This window comes from Ambystoma mexicanum, chromosome 6q, assembly GCF_040938575.1.
Source record: "Ambystoma mexicanum isolate Mex_15411 chromosome 6q, UKY_AmexF1_1, whole genome shotgun sequence".
NCBI lineage: Eukaryota > Metazoa > Chordata > Amphibia > Caudata > Ambystomatidae > Ambystoma > Ambystoma mexicanum.
This window is the reverse complement of record NC_090937.1, coordinates 1043914244-1043928917: the sequence shown is the minus strand read 5'-3', so window position 1 is coordinate 1043928917 and position 14674 is coordinate 1043914244. Positions and strand designations below refer to the sequence as shown.

Below are 14674 nucleotides of genomic sequence, written 5' to 3'. Positions count from 1 at the left end.
TAGGTCACAGTTTAGCAAGTAAGGATGAACCTCTAAATATGGTTTCTTTCTGGGTCAATAGAAAAGCCCTTCCTGAAAGAGAAGCAAGCATTAACAGGTGAGTAAATGATGTTTGATTCAGGTAGGCAATTCCCAGAGACCAAGAGGGACCAGTGCTGCAAACAGGGGCAGTCTTTGGCAGGAGAAACTTACCTTAGTGTAAAAGTGACTCCAAGGGGCAGTTCCTGGAGTTACATTATAAGGAGTCATTGGAAATAAAGAAGAGGCCCAGGGATGATGGAAGATATGAAGGCAGCGATAGACGGTCTGGAGCAATACCACGTAACCAGTCCTGCAGGATGTGGATGGTGGCTTGCAGTTGTGGCTGGTGTGCACTCTGTTCAGCAACCATCAAGGGCTTCAGAACCGTCACACTGAGGCAATGCAGAGGAGAACCCCCAAATCCTTAGCATAGATGATTATTCAAGATTTGGATATTAAGAGGTTAGGGCTTAGCGCCAGAGGAGAACAAAGGACAGGTGGCTACAGTTGCTAGTGATGCCTAACTCTCACATCGTCCTTGTACACAGAATCCAGCTTCTGAGGAGGGGGTCTCCTTGGCGAGACCCCACGGAAGAACAGACGTCAAGGAAAAGTTGAAGAAAGCATGCCGGAGGAGAGCCAGTCACAGAAGATAGAATGGGATGGCGAGTTCAGCAGTGCGGCCATTGAAGCTTGTCAAGTCCTGTGGTGAGATTTTTGGTTCTTTCTGCCACCTAGAGTCTTCAGGGTCCTATCAGCAAAGGGACACCTGCTTCTGGGTCCAGTGATCCAGGCACGTTCAGAAGCGCCGGTTGAGATGAGGCCTTCGAGCGGGAGCTGTGATCCAGTTGTCCCGAATGGGTCAGGGGAAAGGAGCATTGATATAGTCCTTCTGGCCTTCTTTGGAGAGGCAATGCTTCCCTGCAATATTGCCGTGATTGTAAAGGGTGCTGGTGCACAGCTTTGGGTCTTCCACAAACAACAGGCTTTCCAGAGTGCTGGTTTGGGGATACCCCAGTAGACAATCTGTAGACAAGGTAAGTGGGCAAGGTTGTCTGCTTTCATTCCCCTTGGGAACACCTAAACCAATCACACACACAGCATATCTCAAACAGAGGGATGACCAGCAAACAATAGACCACCACTCCAAGCAACCCCAGGCCTTCTCAGAAGGTCTCTTGAAAAAAGGAATTAATCCACACGGTCCTAGAAAGTCACATGACAGTCAGATCTGGTTTCATACTGCCCAAGCCCCCAGTCCTGGGACATACACACCAGAAGCCAAAGATGGCCAGACATTGCCCACACAGGAATGATGGCAAGAGATAGTCATGTGACCCCTCAGGTCTATGAGGCAGACAACTACAGCCTCCATTTTCATGAATGGAGGAGGGGGTGTAAAATGAATCAGCTAGGTAAAATGGTGTCCAACAAGTGGAACCATTTTATCCTGGATGAAAAATCCACCATCTTCCCAGCCCCATGACTAACACCGGGATTTCTTTCAGGTAGACTATGGGGTACTTTTTAAGTAGACCTGCCTTTATTTGTCATAAGGACTCTTAACACAGAGCCACATTATCTTGAGATTAAGCCTTGCTGGGAGAAAAACAAGTCACAAACCAAAAGTGGAAAGAACATGGGATGTGAGTCAACGCTCAAAAAGAGCATGTCAAATAAATAACACCATTCTTTCTCGCGGCAACTCTAATCAGCAGACACAGCTGCACACAATAAATATGCCACATCCCACAGAATCCCTAAATTGGTGGAGTTCTAATTAGAGACAGACACACGGTTTTAAAATTGCAATGCATTTCCCAAGCATCTGGACTTCATGTCTAATTGATTTTGCATTAACCAGCAGGTTACATCCCAAGTAAAAAATTATTTTGTATAAATATGATAAAGTTATATTATAAAGACTAAATTATTTATAGGGAGAGCAAGGCTTAAAGATAAATACAAATCAATATTAGTAAAACACAGAAGAGCCTAATAAATCAGCAAGAGAACAATTCATTTATATTTCTATATACAGATATATAAGTGCGGAAAATGTTAAAAGGTTAAGCTTGTAATCAATAAAAATTTAAAATCAATAAATGTTAACAACCCCAATATTTGGTTTTAACTCATTAATAAACACTAAGGGGCCGAGTCTCAAAACCTTTTGGCGCAAATTTGAATGTGTGCATCATAAATGTGCACATTCAACTGCCCACTTCCATCCCTTTTGTGCATGTGTGCAAACCAGCGGGTGTTTCGTGCATTGTAAAGCGCATCCCGTATGCAGAAACCGGATGTGCTTTAAAATGCACATCAACCAAAGTCATCCCCCTGTACCTGTTTGGAACAGGCACAAGATGTCCATTTCATGACCTTGGGCCTCATTAGGACCCTGGCGGAGAGGGTTTTACGCCAGCGTAGTGCATGGCGTACCTCTCCGCCATACTACGAGTTCCCGTAGCGCCATGGCGGCCTTTTCCGCCTGGTTTTACCAGGCGGAGAAAACCATGGCGCTACGGGACCTCGTTGTTAATTACGCCACCGTATTTTACGGTGGCGTAATTAACTCCTTCCCCACTCCCATTATACCCTATGGGGCAAAAATGGGAATGGGGAAGGACAGAATGGGGATTGGGGATTTACCGCTCCGCCGAGGTCGGAATGGGGCGGTAAATCCGCCAACCCCCATGGCGCTATCGGCGGCTTTCCGCCATGCTTCGCGGTGCATTTAGCACCGCGAAATCCGCCTGGGTCCTAATGAGGCCCCTTGTCATGTATTTTCAAGTGGAACTGCAGCCGTATAAACTCATGTCCCACTTGCATTTCATCCCACAAGTAGGGATGGAAATGATTTTCATTTTGCACTTCACTGTGAACTGTGCTCCCGTCCCCCATGTGGGAGCTGTGAGACTAACATGAATCAGTGACAATGTATGCAAGGCCACTAGACAGCTGTTTTTACAAAAAGAAGGTCTAAGTAAAATGTGTCTCTACAAGACTGGGGACCACAAAGCAATCATAATTAATTGCGTTTTATACTCATACATAAAAAATTACAAATGTTATTATTCAAAAATATTTTAAACAATCATAAAATGATCACATTACATAAAACACATAAAAAACAACACCTGTGGAAATACTACACAAAGGTCTTGTTCGCATAGTGCACACAATGATCCTCTGTGTGATTCTTCACATTGGGCCTTTTTTCCTTCCAATAGGGTCTAAAAACCTCTCTTGCTTTACACAGGGTTTTTGCGGATTCACACAGAGGATCATTGTGTGTATTATGCAAACAAGACCTATGTGTAGTATTTCCACTTGTGTTGTTTTTTATGTTTTTTTATGTAATGTGATCATTTTATGATTGTTTATAATTTTTTTAATAATAAAATGTGTAATTATTTGATGCATGAGAATAAAACGCAATTAATTATGATTGCTTTGTGGTCCCCAGTCTTGTAGAGACACATTTTATTTACACCATCTTTTTGTAAAAACATATGTTTATACCCATGTAGAAAAGAGGTTGTGATTCCTAAACGTGGTGCTAGCCATTTGAGAATAGGCCACTAGACAGCACATTTGTATGCTGCTGCACAGTTCCTACTGAATGCAAATGAAAAAAAACTGCTATTTTTGGTTTTGGCACATTTGGTGGAGTTGGTATCACCTATGTGTCGAAAACATTGTTACCGGATAATAAAGAAGAGAACTAACTTTGCGAAGCAGATATCTGTTTGACATGGTAACTGGGCACACTAGGAACGAAATGGGTAAAGTACGATTTGTTAATGTTGGTGCCCCTCTGCCATTTAAAGAAATGAGCGTGGTTTTAAGAATCTTTCTGCCAATGATGAGTTTTGTTTGGAGGCACGAGTGCTAGTTTCACATTTTGTCAGGCCGCACAGCGATCCTTCCTTTTACAGCTCCTCAGCCCTTCCATGTGCTGAGGTGCTTTTCAATACATTCCAAACAAAAGAGGTGACGGCTGGAAGATTTGGAATAAATCCGAACCTCTTGCATTGCTCAGGGCAACCCACCAGACCATCGTTATTCAACCTGCCAAGCCATTACAGAAGGGGAAATACCATATGCAAATCAAACTTGGTCCCACCCCAAAAGTGTCAAACCAGCCCGAGCTGCTTGGTCACATCCCTTCTGCACGAGACCGGGTCCGGGTTCCTCGAATGAGGAATTACCGGGCCATTCCGACCTTGGAGGGCCCAGTAATTCCTCATTCGAGGAACCTGGACCCGGTACATCCCCATTCCCATTCGAGCCCCCATAGGGCTCAATGGGAATGGGGATGGTGCTATCAACGGGCCCGTTAATAACGGGCCCATTGTTAGCACCCTGGTCTGCTCGCGGGACCCGCTAAGGACGCCAGGTTTTACCAGGCGGCCTTAGCGGGTCCCGCGAGCAGAACTCGTAATGAGGCGGTAAGGGGTTGACGGCTCCGGCACCTTTACCGGCGCCGTTAACCCCTTACCACCTCACTCGTAATGACCCCCAATGTTGTGTTATGTATATAGCGCTTACTCCTAAAATGCCATTGGCATTCATGCATGTCATATTTTAAAATAAAATGATCTGAAAGAATTTAATTTCTCCCTTACCAGAGGAAAAGAAATATGCAACAACCAGCCTAGGGAGTTTGAAAGAAAAGTCATTTTTTAAGCTTGCTGCGATGCCTGCTTAGCCTACTTTAAAAACTTAAAAACATGTAATCTACACACTATTCGAAATCTGGTTTATTCTGTTTCACGGACAAGTTGAAATTCGAGTTTTGCCCTTAGTCTTGTAATGTGTACATTTCAATTTACAGAAGCACACTTCAGCCTCTGTCAAATCTGTATGTGTGTGTGTGTGGGGGACAATAAGGACCCCTGATTGTTTTCAGGCTCCCGCCTGCCACCTCTTCTCCCTCTCTCATCTCCAACTGTCTGTTTGCAATCAAGGAGTGGTGCGCCGGCAACTACCTCTGCCTTAATGCCAGTAAGACAGAGATCCTGCTCATCGGCACACCTGCACCTTCCTTTCCTGTCAATCTCTGGCTGGCCTCCCTTGGCCCTCTCCCTGCTCCCACTTGCGAGGCTAAGAACCTTGGGTCATCTTTGACTCCACGCTTTCCTTTTCTCCTCACATCTCTGATGTCTCAAGAAAGTCTAACTACTAAAGTCGGTCCGATGGCACAGCGAGTAGAGCACTCGATTTGACATCTGTGCAAAGCCTGCTGAAGCAGCTGCGAATCCCGGCAGGGCCAAACTCAGCCTTTCATCCTTCCAAACACCGCGGGTAATAATAAGCAGCGCTCAGATACCTGAGGGTTCGTAGCGCTATATAAATGTTAAATTATTATTATTATTATTACCATTACCAACTGCACCTCCTCAGAGGTATTCCTCCTTTCCACACCTTCCCCCAGAAGCTCACTGTCTCCAGAGCTCTGGTTCTCTCTAAGCTGGACTATTACAACAGCCTCTTTCTAAATCTGCCTGCAACCACTCTCCGCCCTCTGCAGCTCATCCAGAACTGGACTGCGAGACTTGTCCTTGGCCTCAAGCCCTGGGATCGTATCTCTCCAGCCCTGAAATCGCTTCATTGGCTCCCTGTGGCTGCAAGGATTAAATTCAAGACCCTTTGCATTGTCCACAAGGCTTTCTGGGGCCTGGGTCCACAATACCTTCAACTCTCCCTCCGTAAATACATTCCTACTCGAGCACTTAGCTCCTTCACCTCCAATTCCCTCAGGGTCAGTCGCTTTTCCAAGCAATGGGTTGGGAGTAGATCCCTTTCCTCGGATGAGTCCTCCTTCTGGAACAGACTCCCTGCCTCTCTGAAATTTGAAGAGAACCATTTTCAGTTCTGGAAGCTCCTCAAGACCTTCCTCTTTGTTTCTGCCTTCACTCCTCCTCTCCCCTGCTAATCTGTTCGCTTTGGCACCGGGCACCTTGTTACCCTCTGATTTCGGGCTCAGACCCCTTCCCTCCCAGCCACACACCCACACTGCCTCCTGGCAACCCCTGCACTTGGGTCTGTATCTGCAACCCTACAGTCCCCTTCCAGCACTTACCAGACACTCGTTGTCTACACCTTGTTCTTGTACTTACCCCCTGCTGGCCACTATCTGTTGTTGTTCTACCACGTGTTCAGCACTTTCCACTCCACCTCGCCCCCTGCACTTTCCCCTTCCCTCTCCCCTGCACTTGCCCGTTCTCAATGTCACTGGGCCTAGTAAGATTGTTGTTTTGTCCTCCCTTGTTTCCCCTCCCTTGCCTTGTCGCGCTCTGAAACACTTGTGTATGGGTGCGATACAAATAAATTATCATATCATATAACAAAACACATATTTCCGCTATATCACTCATTACCAGTTTCCCGCGTTTTGGTTACATACTGAGCAGTCCATGGATATTTTGGTAAATCAATAGGCCAATCATAGAACAGCATAATTCTTCTATCAGAGTCACAGGCGGACATGTCATGCACAGAGTATTGAAATTAACCAATGTGTCATCCCAGCTTTCAAAATGAAATTTTTGTTCACTTACATCGGTCTTAAAGATGATGATCGAATAAATGTGGATTTTCCAAGAGCCACTCTCCCATTTCACAACTGCAACCACTTTAATATTGCTGGGGGATTCGTATCGATGAGATTAGGAATTCAAGCACACTGTTACACCAGGCTTTCCTGTATACAGATTGCCTCTAGTGGGCGAAAGCCAAACGTGAGCTTTTACAAAATAGGGAGACTGCAAGGGTGTCATTTGTTTGTGAGATGGAATAGAAAACAGTTTCTGGGTTTATCAAGTCTCATGTGACTAACATGATATGGACACCCCTCGCGTTCCCTAACTACTTATAGGTAACATTTCAGACTTTTTTAAATTCATTTTTTTATTCAGTTTGTTACAAACTTTTAAAAATACTCTTGATTACATTATATCACATCAGACATTAATTTCATCAAACCATTCTGTAATTTAGGTCTTTCAGCTGCTTGCTTTTTACTTCAATAACAACTTATTCACTTGGTCCAAGTAAAAAGTCAGAGCAAACGTACTTTTTTTGTTGTTTCCTTCTGAAAGCATAGACCACCAATCCTCGCCACACATAGATGGTCTTTTTGATATATATAGGCCTAGGTGCTTTGTTCTCAATGTTTTCAGGGCTGAGCAAAATATGGTCAAATGCTTCAGCGTTTCTTTGGCATCATTTCAGAATCTGCACCTCAGATCTATAGACAAATTGTTTATTTCGTATGCATTGTCTCTTTAGTTTCGAATAAATTCAGCCGAAATGTTATATAGATTGATCTGTAATATGTACTTGGAAACTTTTCTAAGTACTTTGGTAATTTATTAAAAGATTTGGTTTCCAGAGCAGCATTTTACATGCATCTATGCTGTAGTCTCTGTTCTACAGTGTCCACGCAGTCTTGCTGCCACCGTTTTTTTTTTTTAAACTGAGGTCGGATTTACTTGTAGAACATTATTATCTGTGTCAGTCTGCTCTAAGATTCTTTCACATCGCTCCACCCATTTGCACAAGGTTGTTTCGTTCTTGATACTTTTTGAAAAGTGCAATATGTTAAATTGCGGCGGTCGATCTGCTGCAATCATTTTCCGATAAAGCGCAAGCATGTTCCAAATCACCCTTGCATTTGTTGATATGAGGCCCAACTCATATCTAATGCATGCAGTCTTGGTTCCTTAAAGCATGCCACAGGACTTTTTGACACAACATTATTCAAAAGATGCCTATGTAGAGTAAGAGCAACTCAGAGCACACTCCACTCTGCTCCATGAATATGAGCCAGCACAACCTTCAGTTTGTAAACGTCAACAACCGGTTTTATCAGGGATTTTGCCAAATTCTTTATTACAGCACCTTGGTCAGCGAGCTGCATACACTTCGCTTTGGTCTTCTGCACCCATGGAGCATCATTGATGTTGCTATTGATTAGCATGCCCAAGTATTAAGTCTGATTTACACATTTTAGAGTTTCTTAGGCCCTCCTTTTCTTCCTCTGAGATTTTGAAGAATTAGGATTTCAGATTTAGCAGGATTTATCTTGAGGCCATTTGCATCAACATACCTTTCCAGAGCAGACAGTTTTCGTTGGAGCCCGATGGGGGTTACATCCAGAAGGACTAAATTGTCTGAATATAGCGTCCAACCCAGATGATTTCCCTTTATTTTTGAAGAAAACGCAGGCACACTTCCCAAACTTTCCTCAATATCTGAGATGAACAAGTTAAACAATATGGATGCCAATGGACACCCCTGTTTAACACCTCTGTAGGTCTTTTTAGGTCATTGCTATTACTAAAAGTCAATATCCAACAATGTTCCACCATTGTGTGCGAGCCTTATTTCGGCACCCTTACACATGGCTGTAGCCAAGAATTTGATCATGGACTTTATACATAGATTTGGAGTGCCGATCAACATAAACAACGATAGATTGACACACTTAAGGGGGCAGCTTGTGCAGGAGCTGTGAACTTCTCTTAATATCCAGCACACTCTTCATTCCCCATATCTTCCAGTGTCGGCAGGGGCAGTGGAGGGATGAAAAAGAGTCTTGAAGATCCGTCTTGCAAAGCTCTGTTCTGAGACTAGCCTAAAGTCTGAGGCCTTGCAGTTGGTATTATTAAGTAGGAGCAGCAAAGCTAATAAAAAAATGGGATTTAGTTCCCACAGGTACTCTTTCGATGCCCAGTGTGTCTTCCCTCATCACCGCCACAAAATACCATATTCACCTGTATCCAAAATTGCTTAATGAACTAATACCAACAACTGATCCCTTCTATTAAGCATGTTCACACACAGGTGCAGGGTGCCCCACCGAGAGAAGCTGAGGGAGCTTGCCACTCCATTCTGCCTGGAGACTACGGAGTTCCAGCACAAGACGGGGGTAATGCCCAGATTGCATGGACCTTTCAAGGTATTTCTTGTAAGGGGGCTGCTGTTAAGGTTAGAGATAGCCACCTCTGTACATGCTTAACGCTGCAAGAGAAGCATTATACTGGAAAACGAAGAGCAAGATACTGGTGATTCAGGCAATAATCAGGCTTGGGTATCTCCTTGTCATATTCAATGACATTTGTCACTGGAAGGAACAACTATTGAGGCCGACAGGAAGGATCAATCTAACGAATATAATAACTATGTCAGAGGTGGAGTCTTGGCCCTGGTATCATAGGGGAGATGTGATATCTTACCACAGTGGCACATGTCACTTGGGTGACACATGGGAATGTAGGGTGGGCATGCCTTTGGGATTCATCCTCTCACCAGCCAAATGCAATTAGGGGCATGTTGCACATCTGTTCCAACCTCTCCCCAACTGGTTTTCCGATGCAGACTACGCTAAAGCTGTAGCAGCAACCAAATGGCCGACACCATTTGAACTGGAGGTGTGCCTCCCCACGAGCCCCACAGCTACTCCTATTGGCTAGCCCAGGGCCAAACCAGCCAATCACAGAGCCAGCAGGCTTTGCCAGTCCACTTCCCCAAGGCCCACTCCTATGCCCTCCTTGGCCGTGCCCCCTCCATTCCATCCGGGCTGAAGGGGAGCTGCATCAACATCAGTGTGTTTCCAGGCAAAGAGGCAACATACATATGCCTCCAGAAGGGACTATTGCCCCAGAATAGACTACAGAATCATCATGCAGATAAGCACCACTGTCTGGAGTACCTGCAGATCAAGGAGTGTTTTTTGAAAAAAAAGAAAATAGTTTCATTTTGAAGTATTTGCCGCAATTACACCAGTGGCATGCTAATCATGCTGGGGACCCCTACTGTTGCTGTAATCTTCTTCAGCACCGTGGCAGTCCTTGTTTTGGCATTGTTTTGGGTTGCTGGGCAGCACTCCAAGTTTGAACTGGCAGTTAGCTAGCCCAAGGCCAAACCAGGCAATCACAGAGCCGACAGGCTTTGCCGGCCCACTTCTAAGGCCCTGTCTGTGCCTGTCCAGGCCTGGCAGGGCTAAGAGGGCCCCCACCCTCTTGAACTTGAAGCAAGCCATATGATGCAGCTGGACACACATACAAACTTGCCTCCCGCACTTTTAACTGTGAGTGATGTTTAACATTTTCCAACTGCCTGCGCCCACTAACAATCTGAACCATAACTGTGCCTTCTTCAATCTGCCTTCCCTGGCTTACATATAATACCTCTCCCATCCTTCTTTCTCTGCTTTCTGTGCCCTATTTTTGAATTTCGAATGTGGGTGTCTGTCTGTAACATTTTGCACCCAACTGCTGCATTTATTTTTGTGTGTGTCCCTGCAACTACTAATCCTGGCAGCTTGGGCTACAACTGTGCAGTGCAACCAATCTACCACCATAATGGCACTCATCATCTCTCCTATCTTTACTAACTGCTGCACTATCACCTACCCTCATTCTCTCACAAAGTCTGGAAGAAAAAAGCACAAAAAAGACATCCTGAATGCCAACCCTGGCCTACCCATCGCACACACATATGTCATCTCAAAATCATGACAGGTCTTCACCGTAATCCACTTCTCTGTCCCATCTACAGCTCTATGGACGCCTCATCTCATCCCCACTCTCTCCCCATTCACTTCCTTTCCCATTAATAGTGACACCAAGTGGAAAGTCCTATTGGCAGGCGTCTCATCATCCTGCTGTATCATTAATGTCTACCACACTGGCACCATCTTGGAGCAGGGTCCTCAAACCAACCTCCTTCTCTTCGACCGGTGCCTGCCGTCCCTCATTAAATTCTTTTGTTCACCTGCCGCTCCCCCAACCACTCTGTCTATCCCTCCTCCTCTGACCGGTATACCATCCCCTGTACTTCTCCTCAGAAAATCTTCAAAGTCGGTGACCTCCTACACCTAGCCACATTTAATACCCATTAATCCATCAAAAACGCTGCCGACATCTGCCTCCTTTATGAAGACATTGGCCCTCATTACAAGTCAGGCGGTGGACCATGGTGCTATTAGCACCATGGTCCATGCCGGATTCCGCCATGGTGGATGGAGGAATTACCGCCCCATTCCAAGGTGAGTGGGGCGGTAATTCCCCATTCACCATTTGCCCTTCCCCATTCCCATTTTTGCCCCATAGGGCATAATGGGGAAGGTGCTAATTTCGGCACCGTAAATTACGGTGCCGTAATTAGCACCAAGGTCGCTTAGCGCCTTGGACTTTAACGCCTGCAAAAAGCAGGCGTTAAAGTGTGAATCACGCATTAAGGGTTAACGCCTGACTTGTAATGAGGGCCATTGACCTTGTAATTCTCGCTCTTACCGAGACGTGGTTCAATGCTAGCTCAGTCACTGCTTTTGACTCCCTTGATGGCTTTAGGATCATTTACAATCCACGACCTAACCATGCTGGTGATGGGGTTACCTTAATCTGCCCTAATTGGGTTTCTTCCTCCCTCATACCCACCCAATCTTACTCCTCCTTTGAGAGCATGGTCTGCAAGCTGGTCAGCTCTCCCTTCTGTTCTCTGACCATTGACACTATTGACAGCCCCCTCGCACTACCGACCTGTTCCTCTCTGAATGAGCTGATTTCTGCTCCTCTCTCCTCACTACCACCTCTAATCTCCTTCTCTCAGTTGACTTCAACATCCACTTGGACACCTCTATCACAGAATCCACCCTCTTCCATGACCTCTGCACCTCCCTCTCCCTCTCCATTCTCCCGTCTGGTCCAACCCACTCGGCAGGACACACTCTTCATGCCCTCATCCGCTCTGATCTCTCACTCTCCTCAACCTCGTATGACACTGCTATCCTTGTCAGACCACTTTCTCCTCTGCTCTTACCTGGGTCCCCTCAACCCTCTGACTGCACCTCATCCACCACTGCCAACCTCGTTCACGAACATCCGTCTGATGAAATGAGTGACAGCTGCTGCTTTTGAATCCACCTTTATCCCCCCTCTCCTCCCACCCCTGACTCTACCTCTGACTCTGCTCTCAGCAACCTCCATCTTGCCATTACCAACACTGTGGACATTCTTGCCCCCGTCATGAAGATCCACCTGAAACCTACCTCTAAGCGCAATACCTGGTATGACTCTGACCTCGTAGCCTTGAAACGCAAGTGCAGAGCTGCGGAATGAAAATGGCAAACCTCAGGCACACCCTCTGACAAACTGGACTGCCGCCTGCTCCAACAACAATACAGACTCTCCATCCATGCCAAGAAAAGGGCCCACATCCAGGCTCAAGAATCATGTGCCTCCAACAACACGGCTGAACACTTTCAAATCTGCAGGGAACTAGCCAACCCTTCCGCAGTCTCCTCCTCCCCACTTCCGTCCCAGGCCCTTTGCAATGCACTGGCCACACACTTCACCACTAAAACTCAGTACTTCCTGAGCACCCTTGCTACCCACTCCTTCACCCGCCTCTGCCACTCCATTGCCTCCTTCGGCCTCCCACACTCCTTCATCTTCTCTCTCCTCCCTCTTCCCTGTCACACCTGATGAGGTCACCAGTGTTGTCTGCTCTACGAAAGTCTCCTCCAAACAGGTTTCCTCTTGCTCCTCTAGAACTATCAAGGACAACATTGGCTCCTTCGCCCCTGCACTTGCTGATTTCTGCAACCACTCTTTTGCTACTGGATCTTTCCCCTCCTCCCTTAACTCCCTGTCCGCCCCCTCCTGAAAAACCCTTTAGCAAACCCTACTTGTATTTCTATCACCCCCTTCTCTGAAAACTCCTGGAGAAACTGGCCATCCCCCAACTTACCTCACACGATGAACTTGTTAGCAGTCTTCACGACCATCAATCTGGATTCCGAACATCCAAAGGCATGGAAACTGCTCTACTGAAAACCTGTGAAGAACTGCTTGCATCCCTTGATTCCAACTCTCTAGCTGTCCTCATTCTACTTGATCTCTCCTCTGTCTTTGTCACAGTCACTCCATCTTCAAAAAATGGCTCCATGATACCCTGGGTATCTCAGAGCAGGCACTGGACTGGCTGACCTCTTACCTAACTGACCATCTGCTGCAGGTTATTCTGGGCACCTTCCCCTCACCCACATCTTTTTCCACCTGTGGTGTCCCACAGGGATCCAAACTCTTCCCCTGTCTGTTTAACACCTACCTTGCTTCCCTAGCACGCATCATTTTCTCCTTTTTCCACAACTTCCAGTGCTATGCAGACGACACTTAACTCTTCTTCAAACTTCCTGCTGGCTCTCTTGCTTTTTCCATCATCCTGGACTGCCGATCTGCCATCCAGTCCTGGTGCACCTCCAGTGATCTCTGCCTCAAAGTCAGCAAGACTGGTCTCGGGAGGATAGCTGAGGGGCAACATGTTTGCCTTGGAAACAAGATGACACAGATCAACACAGGTTTGATCCCCGGATTCGCGCTTAGAAACCTCTGGGTATTAAGTGCATTATAAATAACCAATCATATCATATCCTTCCTATTGGGAACCCAGCTCCCTCTTTCTCCCCCTCACTCTTGCCATCCTCTATGCGCTCTCCTACTTCTCCTTCATCTGAAGCTAGAACCCTTGGAGTCATCTGTGACCCCTCTCTCTCCTTACTCCATTACATCCAGGCCATTGCCAAGAAATCCAACTTTCAACTCTTCCTTCTCAAAAGAATTCTCAATTTTCTCACTTTCCCCCATAAACTCAATGTTACCAGAGCTCTGCTTCTCTCTAGGCTTGACTACTGCAATAGCCTTCTCTTGAATCTTCCTCTCTCTTCCCAAAGACCCCTCCAGCTAATCCTGAATATGGCAGCAAGACTTATCCTTGGCCTCAAGCCCAGGGACTGCATCTCCCCGGCCCTAAAATCTCTTCACTGGCTCCCACTTGCTGCACCGATTAAATTAAAATTCCTCTGCATCATCCACAAGGCTGTCTGGGGCCGTGGACCACGTTATCTGCAACTTGCTATTACCAAATATTCTCCCTCTAGACCTCTATGTTCCACTGGAAACAACTCTCTGTGTGGGAAGCACTTCGCTAAACAGAGAGCCGGAGGGAGCTTCAGCTGGCTCCCTCTTGTGGAATAACCTCTGCCTTCCTCTTCATCTTGAGTCGGACCTCCTCAAATTCCGGAAGCTCCTCAAGACTTTCCTTTTCACTTCCTCCTTCTCTTCTTCCCTCCTCTGCTAACCTCAGTTGCTGTGATTGGTGACCAGGGTCCTTATTTGTTATTGGGGCCTTGGTCTCTCACACCTAATCGCCTCAGCTTCTGCTTACACACAAACTTGCCTCTGCACCCACTGGCCCACACCTTTGTATGCCAGCACTTACCCACTTTGTAGCTCAATGCTCCCTCGCACTTAATATTCTTAGCACTTACATCTGGAACTCACCAACAAGCACGGACACTCCAGCACTTACTCCCACTCCCTCTTCCCCCTTCTCTCTCTGCACTTGCACGTTCTGAATACTTACAAGGCATAGTAAGTTTGTCTTTTTTCCTTCAGTGAATACATTGTTTTTCAATCCCATGCTCCCTCTCTTTTGCCATGTAGGTGCTTTAAAACACAATTTACTTGTTGTATAAGCGCCGAACAAATGCACAATAAATAAATAAACCTCACTCACAGCAGCTCTAATTCACCAAACTAAATCCACTATAACCTTTGTCCCTATGTGAATGGTCCCAAAT

The 14674-nt window shown here is 46.1% G+C and overlaps 1 protein-coding gene across 3 annotated transcripts in view; it reads left to right on the top strand.

The window, feature by feature from the left end:
* The window catches only part of ZDHHC2 (zinc finger DHHC-type palmitoyltransferase 2), a 1080498-nt gene that overhangs the window by 1034708 nt on the left and 31116 nt on the right, over positions 1–14674 (top strand). The window lies entirely within an intron of this gene.